This window comes from Aquarana catesbeiana, linkage group LG10 (genome assembly GCF_042186555.1).
Source record: "Aquarana catesbeiana isolate 2022-GZ linkage group LG10, ASM4218655v1, whole genome shotgun sequence".
NCBI classification, from domain to species: domain Eukaryota; kingdom Metazoa; phylum Chordata; class Amphibia; order Anura; family Ranidae; genus Aquarana; species Aquarana catesbeiana.
The window spans coordinates 153,936,755-153,950,030 of record NC_133333.1 but is presented as its reverse complement, the minus strand read 5'-3'; positions in this window follow the sequence as shown (position 1 = coordinate 153,950,030).

Genomic DNA, 13,276 nt, shown 5'->3' with positions numbered 1-13,276 from the left:
TGAAGCTTGGTAGCACCTGTGAACTGATCGAGTATAAGTATGAATAATAAGAACTTTGCTACATAGGGCCTGGTCACCAATATATTTAAAGAATTGCGTATGGACCAGATTTTTTCCTAGTTACCCAAGAAAGTGGAATAGTTTAATGTCAGTGAACCTCACTATAGAGTAGGGTATGTTTTTTGAAAAAAATCGGATTTAGAGATTAAATAGCTCATATTTAAAAAGTTGTGCAAAATTGTACCAAATAGTCCTGCCAAGGGGTTGGACTTGATTGAAGGTTACATTTCAGGCACGCTAAATTGTAAAGAGAGATTGGTGGTACTTCAAATAAAGGCTTTCAGGTTGTATGGTTCAATGGAAAATTCCAGAAAATCCAGAGAGAAACTATTTTGTTACTGATGACTGAGGCCTTTTCTGCAATTTGTGCAGCTTTACAGTACACAAAGAGGCCCTATACTATGGTGTCTGTGTCCAAAAAGGCAATCTAAGGGCCAAAACTAGTCACCTATGTTTCCTGTGGTCTCCTTGCACCGGATCTTTCCCCCATTACTGACATAGCATTCCCTGTTCTACACTGTGTCCCTGTGGGTCATTTTTGTTGAGGGAAAGGGCTTTAAATTCTCAATGACAGAGCTGCCGTTTGATGGCTGGTGATCTGATGGCTGCTGGAACAATATTCCAGAAGCAGCAAGAGAGGTGGAGGAAGCATAGACTTAATGAAGCAAAAGCAGTGCAGCCTTTTCTCTAGCAAGGGAACAAGGAGAAAATCTCACTCCAAATCTTGTGACACTTGCCATCACAGAAAGCGTTGCCCCTCACACATCAGATAAACAGGTATGAAGCCAGGAAGTGAACTGATAATTTTCAGGAGGAATGCAAGACAAAAAGGTAAATCTTGAGGAGACTGCTAAGGTACAATTATCATTTCTAGATGTCCCATTTACAATATCAAATCTTCACTTGAATATGGGTCCACTTTAAGAAGATTGTGGAGAACCTCCAACTAACCCTTTTGTGGTAATGCATACATTTCTGAGTTTTGCAAACATGCCTACCATTCCACTATTCCATTCAGACTGATACCTATGTGGGGGAAGGGGGGGGGTAATTTTGAGGAAAGCCATCTTGCCATGGGTGGTAACTGAAGCAGGTTGGAAAGTGTGATTTGAATGCTTGTGATGTTAAGAAGCCAATCATCTGCAAACAAGATTCAAAAGTGTTTCTAATCAGAACCACCAATGGAAAAAAAGAATGGGGAGAGAGGATAACCTAGCCTGGTTCCTCTATAAAAATGAACTGGCAATGAGCAAGGGAGTTTAAAGTGATTGTAAAGGGTTTTTTTAAATAACAAACATGTCTATACTTGTCTGGAATTGCACAGAGCAGCCACAAACCTCATCTTTTTGGGTCCTCCGCTCCTGGCCCTTCCCCTCTGTCCAGTGCCCCCATGGGAAGCCCCATGGCAAGCCCTACTGCTGACACCCTGCCCCCCCCCCCCCCCGCTCCCTCGTCACTGGCTTTGATTGACAGTACCGTTGCCCCAGCAAAGCCAGCGAGACCCGGAAGTGAGGGGAAAGAAGAGCTGCAGATGTGCACGGCGCTGGATCGAATGAGGACTTGGGTACGTTAAAGAGGGGGTGAAGGGGGATGCTGACACCTAAACATTTTTTACCCTAATGCAAGGAATGCATTTGAGTTAAAAATGTTTAGGCTTTACTTCCACTTTAAGATAAGTGGTAGGATTTGAGGATAGGATTTCCAAGGCTATTATGAAGTACAAAATGACATGGGATTCAAAAACCTGTTCAGTGCTGAACGCATTAGAAAATTTTGCTTATTAGCAAAATCTATTGGGTTTTGAAGATTTATCAGAAGCTTAGTGAATTGATAAGAAACCCCAACTGGTGTTTATAGGTCCTGTTAAAAATGTATTTATTTAAAGGGGTTGTAAACCCTCATGTTTTTTCACCTTAATGCATGCTATGCATTAAGGTGAAAAAACTTCTGACACTGACTGGCCCCCTAGCCCCCCCGTTTTACTCAGCTGAGCCCGTTCATTCCCTTGGCGGAAACGCACTGTACCTCTCTGCCTGGGGTTCTCAGCTCTTAATTGGATAGATTGATAGCAGCACAGCCATTGGCTCTCGCTGCTGTCAATCACATCCAATGACGTGGGCGCCATGGGGTGGGGCCAAGTCCGGCATTATGAGTCTATGCACGCAAATGCTGGACTCGAGAGTGCACCTGCAAGGTAACCCCCAGGCAGAGCGCTTCTCCCAGGGGGTTTACCAATACGAGGAGGAACCGTGAGCACCGCCGGGGGGACCCCAAAAGATGAGCTTTGGGGCCACACTGTGCAAAACCAACTGCACAGTGGAGGTTAGTATGATATGTTTGTTATTTAAAAAAAAAAAAAAAAAACACGAGGGTTTACAACCCCTCTAATCTTTTGACCAATATTAACATACTTGTTTTCACATTAATTGTGGAACTTCAATCTCTCAGTCAACATTGAATATTTTTAATCTCTATGTTGCTAGTATTAGTAAATATATAGGAAAGTATATTATATTTACTTGTTTTAAACTTTTTTTAACATTTCAGTTACTTCCTGGTTTTCATGCCTAGGCAAATTATGTCATGCATTCCAGGAGTCTTCAGGAGGGAAGGAGGGGTTTTCTCAGCAAAGCACAGCCCCCTGCCTGCATGCCTGAGCTAAGGGCAGATAGATTCCAGGAAGTAAATGCTATATGAATCATTTGCCCTTACTTAAAGTGATACTAAAGTCTTGTTTTCTTAACTTTAAAAATAACAAACATGTTATACTTACCTGCTCTGTGAAATGGTTTTGGACAGAGCAGCCCCGATCCTCCTATTCTCAGGTCCCTCTTCAGTGCTCCTAGCCCCTTCCTCCTGTTGAGTGCCCCCACAGCAAGCAGCTTGCTATGGGGGCACCCGAGTCAGGCCGCTGCTCTGTGTGTTCATTCAGACACGGAGCTGTGGTTCTGCCCCTCCCCATCTCTCTCCTGATTGTATAACTGACTTCGACAGCAGCGGGAGCCAATAGCGCCGCTGCTGTGTCTCAGCCAATTAGGAGGGAGAGTCCCGGATGGCTGAGGCACTCGTGCACATCGTTGATAGGGATTGGGCTCAGGTTAGTATTAGGGGGGCTGAGGGGGCTGCTGCACACAGAAGGTTTTTTATCTTAATGCATAGAATGCATTAAGATAAAAAACCTGCTGACTTTACAACCACTTTAAGACAGCCAATGCCAGAAATGCTAGGGGGTGGTTTTCAAAGTGATTTCTCCACAAACTAAAGCATGGAGACATGGATGGGTGGGTGCATGGGCATAGCATAAGGGGTTGCAGGGGTCACAATCGCAACCCCGCCCCTAGCTCCAGGGGGCCTCTGCAGCCTCCCTATCATTTTATCGTATCCTCCACAAAGTCCAGCTCCGATCTGCCCTAGGGCCCCACAGCCATGCTCCAGTACTGGGCTTCCACTTTGCAGGCTTCCACTTTTCACTTTGCCTTCCACAGTTCACACCCCTCTGTTCTCATTGGCTGGGGAGAAGCTGTGAGACATTTCCTGAATGGAGAGGAGCATGGGGTGAGAACAGCTCGGGATAGGGAAGTGTTTGTGCTATGTGCTGGCAACATGGATCAGCGAGTTAAGAGGAGGAGAGTGCCGTCCTGTAGCCACGATGGGATTGATGTCACTGGTGAGGAAAGGCACCGCTCATTGTCTTCTAGCTGGGATTCTCTGTACCCCCCAACACCTGCCAACACTGACAGAGAAACCTTCAGAAATTGCTAAAACAAATCCCTTAACACCTCGTGAGGGGCTGCAGGCTCCAGATTTTATGTCACATGGCTTTGCCCCCCGATCTAAGCCCCCCCAAAGCCCCCTGACCACCCCCCCACCCTGGATGCTATGCCCACTGCTGAGCTTCTTTCCCAGTACAGCACTCTATACGGCTCCTCCTCTGCAGGGCTAAAATCACATTCCTTTACAACACAGCCAGTTAGCCATGATCTGCATAGGGTGTATTTGCCTACTGGAACTACACTGTCGCTCCGACCAGGGGATTTCACAGGTCAGAACAGCAACATAAAAGCCAGATACACCCAGTGAAGGCTGATAGACTGTGTGTAAAGGAATGTGATTTCAGCCCTGTGTCTTATGGGGGGGGGGAGGAGCTGTATACAGTGCTGGAATGGGAAAGGAGCTCTGCTAAATGAGCTGCCAGGGGTCCCTGTCCTCTGATTCTCCAGCAGTGATCCCTGTCCTCTGATTCTCCAGATCCCTGTCCTTTAATGTAAGGAGGAACTCTGGGAACTCTAAACTCTTAGGCCACTTTGAGTATCTTGGCATGCGGTGGGTGTATCTGCACACACGGTGGAAGTGGTGAGTGGTAGTGGGTGGGGGGCAGGTCAACTTTTGCATTGGGGCCCACAAGCTTCAAGCTACGCCTCTGGGTGGGTGAGTTTGCTTTGAATATTAAAAATGATTTAAATAGTGTTTTTGATTTGTGGTGCTCAGATTCACTGTAGTTCTGCTTTAAATATGAAGATGGGAGCCATAGCAGTAAACTAAAGCTCCCTTCAATATACTCACATCAATGAGTACAAAGAACAGCCACACTTGTTGCGATTACATTTTCAGATCCCAACACCAGACAATGAAGTATTACACACTCTGTGCAGAGATCTAACACCAGCAGATTGAGAGTAATCAGTGGAGCAGGTTAACTGAGCAATTAACCATTTACACACACACAGTAACCACCATCCACTGTTGCAGTTTTGAATTTTAAGAAATGTCTATAACATTTCAGTTTATGTTACATTAGCTCCTTACAGAGGCAAGGTTCTTTCATCTCTAATTAGAGTATTCAGAGATTCAGCTTATTGATTTTTAAAGCTCATTTAATTGAAAGGAAAAAACTGATGCAAGGAAATATTTACAGAAAATATATTAGAAAACAGACATAAGCAACAGTAAAATAAATGGGACTAAAGTACCCAAGTAAAGTTTACCTTCTGTGCAGAGTCAAATTCGCTTGCAAAGTATGTTTTTTTAAACTGTATTTTTATTTGTGTAAAAGAACAGGAGAGCATGAAATACAGTATGCAACATACATGACAAGCCTTGCCATAACAAAGGTGGAAACAATACAGGAATTTACAGGGAGCATAATAAAGGCTCAAAAGGATTGCACACCACCACCAGTAAAAATGCGCACTCACCTCCCAGATGAGTCAAAACTCATATGCAGATCTCCCCACGAGCTCTTTGCTCTCACTCTTCCCAATCAATGGTGGGTAATCCAGATGGCTCTTTTCTTAATGGTAACTCATTAACATCCAAAGAAACGGATCATCTCCCAGCTTGGCTCAAGATTCCATGAGTTCAGGACATGTAAATAATAAGTATAGAGACCATAGTGTTCTCCGTATAGTGTTCTCCATATACAAATTTATTCAAAGCCCCCAAACAGACAAGTTGCACTTGACAGACAAGACAAAAACTTTTAAAATCACATAAAAACCTCCAGAGTAGCACCGCCGTGTCCACATACACAGTGCTTGGCTTAACGTGACTATCAGCTCCTCCCTTCTAGACGCGTATCGGACAATCACAGGCCTTCCTCAGTAGATCTACAGTTTTATGTCACTATCTAGTGGTGCATTGACTCTTTTTGAACGCACAGTTTGACTTCTGGAAGAACTGATATGTTTTCAGATCCATCCTGAAAACATAATTGGATGTCTACTTTAAAGATATGGATTCAACAAACTTTTCAGCACAAATCAAAATCAAATCAAAATGTACAAATTAAATTAACAAGGTTATGTCCTCAGTTCCCTCATCTCTAAATATTACCATAAGAATGTTGTACCATTTTAGCTGCTAGAACAAAAATGTTTGTGTTAGCCTGGATCAACCTCCAAAAATCCAAAAATCAAATAGGACATTCACCCACATAATACATATGGGGTGCACTTCAGGTTGCCCTGACACATACAGAACAAACAAGAGAACGAGGTCTCTTAAGAGGGCAAAAAAACACCTGAACACTGTTTGAAAATGCAAAGAAGTTTATTTATACAAAAAATTTAAACACCACACTAAAAGAATATTACAAAAAATGGAACGGGCTATGATAGGTGACTATCACAGACCCTATTAAAATTTGACAACGTTGTAATTAAAAACAAGGGGACAATTTTAGCTGCTAGTAGAAGCAGGAAGAGCCAGAGCTGAATTATATTTTTTATTGAGCAGGTTACTGCAAGCATTTAAGACAGCTCAGGTCTCTTCAGGAATGTTAAATCGTTTGGGTTCTGTAACCCTAAAAATGTTAGAACCTTTTTATAGGATCTGGGCAGATATAATCGTCCTTGATTTGCCTTCTTCCCAGCACTAGTCAGCAGTTACTTCTTTAGCTATTTATAAAAATGTATGTAGCTGACCAGAGAATAATAAACACAAGCTATGGGCACATAATGAACATTTTAAATATCTGTAAAAGAAAATTTAGCATTATGCAAATCTGCATCAAATAATCTTTTGTTTCTCAATTTTATAAAAGTGCACTATGCCAGTGCCTCTGATTGGCTATCACATAGCTCCCAACAGTCCCTGATTTCGAGGGACTGTCCCTGATTTGGAGCATTTTGGTCTGATCTTTATAGCTGTATATAAAATGCACTTTTTATATATATCAAAAAGTGTTTTCCAGCGCTAAACCTTTCATCTGATTTCTAAATTCCAAAAGCCAATATAAAGGAATAGTAGTGGTAAAAAAAGCACTTGTGGGTTTAACCAATCTTGTTTTTTTTGTACAACTCTCCTTTAAGGGGGCATGTCAAGGGGTGTGTCCTATGCCTAAATACTTTTGCTGATAGGTGTCCCACATTCCCATTTCAAAAAGTTGGGAGGTACGCTATCACAATGATCAGTCACTGTCAAGTCCGCCCCGTCTTTGCGTTTTTTAGTGCATTTTGCAGAAACGCACTACAGTCAATTTAACATGGTTTCCTATGGATCTAGTTTACATTTGTGCATTTTGAGCCAGTGCCTCTGATTGGCTATCACAGTGATCAGTCACTGTCAAGCCCGCCCCTGTCCTTCTCTGTGAATGGAGGAGAGAGATACTTGTGATAGTATTTCTGTCAGAGAATGGTTCATAGAAGGACTGGCACACCTGCTAATGTCCAGTGGAACCAAAGATTGGCACATAAGCACATGAAATGTGTGACAGATTCTGGCGCCCAGTGGTCTATTTAAAGCCAGCAGCTTGAGCCAATAGTTGCTGAATGATCTTCAGCTTCCCCCGTGTGTTCCTGTGTTACTGATATTATTGGATTTCCTGTTACCGATCCGGCTTGCCTTTGACCTGTCTCGTCTTCATTCCTGGCTTTGACCCTCAGCTTGTTCCACTGACCCCGCTTCAGCCTGCTGATCCGTGTATGATCCGTGCTGATCCTTTGGCTTGCTCTTGGACTCTGATGCTGCCTGATTACTAGGGATGAGCCGAGCACCCCCCAGTTTGGTTCGCAGCAGAACATAAGAACAGGCAAAAAATTTCAAACACACGAACACCATTAAAGTCTATGGGACACGAACGTGAAAAATCAAAATTGCTAATTTTAAGGGTTAATATGCAAGTTATTTTCATAAAAAGTGTTTGGGGACCTGGGTCCTGCCCCAGGGGACATGTATCAATGCAAAAAAAGTTTATGGATTTTTTGGGGGACCCCCAAGCCACTTTTTTTCAATGACTTTTATCTGTATTGCCGAGACCCAACAATTCATTATAGCCACGAGTAGTTTTAAATGACTTTTTTTCCTTTAGAAACGTAATTTTGTGCAGGGACTGTTCTAAACACGGGAAAAATGCGGCACTTTACAGGCATACTATAGACACCCCCCAGGTACGATATTTAAAGCAATATTTCACTTTTATTGTTTTCACTTTAAGTATTATTAAAATCACTGCTCCCGAAAAAACGTCTGTTTTAAAACTTTTTTTTGTATTGATACATGTCCCCTGTGGCAGGACCCAGGTCCCCAAACACTTTTTATGACAATACCATGCATATAAGCCTTTAAAATTAACACTTTTGATTTCTCCTATAGGTTTTTAAAGGGTGTTCCGCGGCTTTCGAATTTGCCACGAACACCCCAAATTGTTCGCTATTTGGCGAACAGGCAAATACCCGATGTTCGAGTCGAACTTACGTTCGACTTGAACATTGGGCTCATCCCTACTGATTACCAGTGTATGACCTCGGCTTACTCCTGAATCTGCTTGCTGCCTTACTCCTAGCTGACATTCCGTGTATGACAGTTGGCCTGGTTCCTGATCCTGTTCTGGCTCTCCCTCCTGCCAAGTCTCATCTGGTACGTCTGAGGGACTCCTGCCCAGCAGTACATCCCACTTGTCAAGCCGCCATCCAGCAGACATCACTGCATCACTCAGCCTGTTGCAGCTGGCAACCCCTGCTTCTTTGGGCATAGCAATCCCTTTTACCACCTTCAGTAGGGTTGCCACTTTTACGGTTTTCTCCCGGACAGTCCGGGTTTGAATGATGTGTTTAGGTTTACTTCTGCCCCAGACCCGGACACATCATTCACACGGATTGCACCAAGAGTGACATGTCTCCCCTCTCCCTGACAGCAGCTTGGTTCAGCAGAGCAGAGTGTCAGTGTATCAAAGCTCCTCCCCTCCTCCTCCTTTTCCGTTCTGTATACACACAAGGAGGGGGGGGAGCAGGGACACGCTGATATCAGGTATGTAGAAAGTTTTTAATATGCTCTGTAGATGGAGGAGGGAGGGGGAGAGAGCGGCTGGAAAGGGGGACAAGGTATAAAATATGTGAAGTGATAGAGGGATTAGGAGGATATATGCTGGGGGGCTTTGGCAGAAGGAAGATATGCTAGAAGTGTGGTTTGATTTGAAATCTGGCAACCTCTCCTTGTACTCTCTCTCTCTTCCTTCCCTCCCAAAGGACCCCTCCAGCAAATAGCCTAACCCCCTACCCCTCCCGCTTGCACTGGCCCTCTTCTCTCACAAAGGGCCCCTCAGCACATATCTGACCCCCCCAAGCACCCCCAGCACATATGGGCACAGGCTGCATATGATGGGCACAGAGGCTGTATTATGGGCACAGAGGCTGCATATGATGAGCACAGTGGCTGTATGATGGGCACAGGCTGCATATGATGGGTACAGAGGCTGTATGATTGGCACAGAGGCTGCATATGATGGGCACAGTGGCTGTATGATGGGCACAGAGGCTGCATTTGATGGGCAAAGTGGCTCTATGATGGGCACAGGCTTCATATGATGGGCACAGAGGCTGCATATGATGAGCACAGAGGCTGCATATGATGGGCACAGTGGCTGCATATGATGGGCACAGATGCTGTATTTTTGGGGCACAGTGGCTTCATTTTTTGGCCACAGTGGCTGCATTTTATGGGCACAATGGCTGCATTTGATGGGGCACAGTGGCTGCATTTTATGGGGCACAATGGCTGCATTTTATGGGGCACAGTGAGGCTGCAATTGATGTTTTTTTTCCAGTTTGTTTGTGCCCCCCAAAAATTTTGAGCACCAGCCGCCACTGCCCCCCAGCACATCTCTAACTCTCCCCATCCCCCTGCTCGCACTAGCCCTCTCCCCAGGACATATCTGACCCCTGCATTCCCTGCAGAACACTCACAATTCAGCCACGCGCACTGTTTGCTGCGGCAAGCTATGCGCCACATTACTACTCTCTTTCAGGCCACAAAAGTGTCCCAGGTCTTTTACAATCTTATAGCGTATACCCCCAAAAAATGCCACCGCTAAAGTGTTCAGATTTGGCTTGAAGAAAAGGTGGCAACTTCGGCCTCCGACCAGGTACGTGACCATATCTCTCTCTCTCCTTGCAGAGAAAAAATGTGTGGGTAAAAATAATAATAATAATAATTAAATACAAAAAAAAAAAATACCTAGATCAAGGTTTATCCTAGGTCAGTGCCAAGATTAGTTAGTTTGAGTAAAAGGTCAGGGTCAGCCTTTTTTCAAGTCAGTGTCTGTGTTTTAGGTACGATAAAAAAAAGGGAAATGTGCATTATTGTTTTTGGGCTGTACTAAGGGTACAAGCAACAGCTAACATACACATATGTGGTATCGCTGCGATCGTCAGGAGTAGGAAAATGTAATTTGGGTTGTTCTTTGGTGGTAGGTTATGGCAGTAGCAAGAAATATATAGCTAAATTTTAAAAAAATGTTTTTTTTTGTTTTTTTTAACTATTTTGGGCCAGTTTTCCTTTGATAATAAAAAAAAAATTAGGAGATATCCATTACCATATGAATGGTTTTACTAATACATGTCAAAGTTGCAAAATTGTTCTTAGGCATTTATATTTGTTTTACTCTTAGGCGTGAAGGGGTTAAGCTCTTTGGTATACATGCCTTTCTCCCTTACAGCTTGCAAATTTAAAGCAAATCTTACAAAACAGAGAATAGGGCAACTTTTCTTGCATAGTAGGGGTAAAGCTTTTTCCTGTTAAAAAAAAAACTAGAGAAAACAAGTTATATGAAAATATATGACCCTAAGAATCTCAAAAAGTAAGCTTTAGTCCTCTTTCACACTACCGCGATCGCGGCAATGATTCTGACACGACTTTTGTCGCGATTTCAGGGAATGCCTGTGTAACTCGCATCAAAGTTGGACCAAAGTAATGCAGGGACTACTTTGAAGTCGTACAAATATGAATGGTAGTCATTGGAAATTATGGGGAACAACTTGTCATACGACTTTGCAGTCGTAGGACAAGTCGTACAAGTGTGAAAGGGGTCTTAGGCTGGGCTGCAGGGCTGGTGCAAGGATTTTTTTTCTACACAGGTGAAAGTGCAACTTGCATTACAGTTGCTTCACAAATATTACATTCTGCTCCACCACAAATATTACATTCTGCTCCACCACAAATATTACATTATGCTCCACCACTAATTATTACATTATGCTCCATCACAAATATTACAGTATGCTCCACCACTAAAATTAAAGTATGCTCCACAGATATTACATTATGCTCCACCACTAATATTACAGTATGCTACACCACTATTATTACAGTATGCTACACCACAAAATTTTACATTATGCTCCACTACTAATATTACATTATGCTCCACCAAAATATTACATTATGCTCCACCACTAATATTACATTATGCTCCACCACAAATATTACATTATGCTCCACCACTAATATTACATTATGCCCCACTACAAATATTACATTATGCTCCACCACAAATATTTTATTATCCTCCACCAAATATTACAGTATGCTCCACCACAAATATGGGATGTTAGGCAGAACACATTCTATAAAACTTTAACTTATAAAATATAATATATAACACTTGACTCATATTTGTGTGGATTCATATGGCCGCAGCCCTTTATTATAGGTATATAATAAATTATATTAACAGCATATAATCCAATACTGATATTAAAGTATACCGAAAACAACACATTAGCTCAGCTATTAAAGCTTAAGCTAATAAAATAATAACTTAAAGTCCCCTTTCAATAATGTGAGCCGCGACATGGGAGGGAGGGCGGGATGTGCTTCTTTCTTCAAATCCCCACCAACTGCACTGCTAATGACGCATTCTTCTTCTTTTATAGATGACTGCTCGTGCCAGGACCATTGATGACAATCAAAGGCCAATCATTGAATATGTAAAAAAACTGACAAAAACTGGTTCAACTGTAATTTTTGGTCTGCCAACATCCCATATGTGGTGGGCGGGACATTTCATACCCCACCCCCCACTCCTGAGGGATGGTATTGCAGAACACATTCTAAAAAACTTTAAATTATACAATATTTAACACTTGACTCATATTTGTGTGGATTCAAATAGCCGCGGCCCTTTATTATAGGTATATAATAAATTATATTAACATCATATAATCCAATACCCATATTAAAATATACCAACAACAACACATGTTAGCTTAGCTATTAAAGCTCAAACTAATAAAAAAATAACTTAGTCCCATATGCCGTGCTTATGTACCATAAGCATGGCATCCCCACTGGCCCACGGCCAATTCCACACATGACTGTAAATTCATATTAAAGATGTCCATTGCAATATCAGACAAGTGGATTTTGTCAGGACGGTAAAAACCAAGAATACCACCCTCCAAATCCACACGTCTGTAAGACAAACCATTCAACACAGGCATAAACTTAGCTATAACTCTATTAATTCTTTTACAAATTTTTTCAAAATGTTTCTATTTGGGGCAAAGCCAACGTAAACGAGGAATGATCTCCGAGAAGACCAAGACACAATTTGAAAGGATATTATGAATGCACATCAAATCTGATTTAATATGGGAAATTATGTCCAAAGTCCTGCGGAGACCAATGTCGTTGCTGTCAGGGCTGGGCTCAGCACTTCCTTCTCAGAGCTGGCCATTCACCTGTCAGCTAATTGCCAGCTCCTATCTCTCCACAGATACTCAGCTGTTGATGATATCCTGCTCATCAGTCCTGCCTACTTAAGCCGTCCAGCCCAAAGGATCTCTGCCTTCGCCTTGGTCAACATCACAGAGGCATTATCCTTAATTCCTGTTTAAAGCCTTGCTTTGCTGACATCCCTTCTGGCTCCAGATCCTGCTTGCTGTTTCTCTACTTTGATCCCTGACTTCTGGCTTGGCTGACTATCCGTTCCGGTTACTGAACTTTGGCTATGTTTTGACTACATTTGTTCTTTTTACTTTTATTATTAAACAAGTGTGATTCAACTGTACTTCTGTCTCGGTCTGATTTCATGGTTTCTGACAGTAGGCGAAGGCCATGAATTCAGAAGATGCAGTCAATCCACTTGTTGGTAATATTAAATATTACTATAAAAATTTTTCCAGATTGGATGAACTGGATCACCGCATAGATCAGTTTGCCATGGCATTACAAAAGCTCCTGAGTCGCACAGCTCACCTGGAATCTCCCACTGTGGCCGCCCCGGTACAACCTATGTTGCAGGCCGTCCCTGCTGATGTTCCAGTCTCTGTGCAGGCACCTGCCTTGAGTATTACCTCTATAAAAGGTATGTCTGGTTCCGCTCCACTTCCCCAGCGGTTTGGGGACGATCCAGTCCAATGCACAGGGTTTCTCAACCAAGTTGAGATTTACTTTGAGATGCTGCCCCAAGCGTTTCCCACGGACAGAAGCAAAGTAGGTT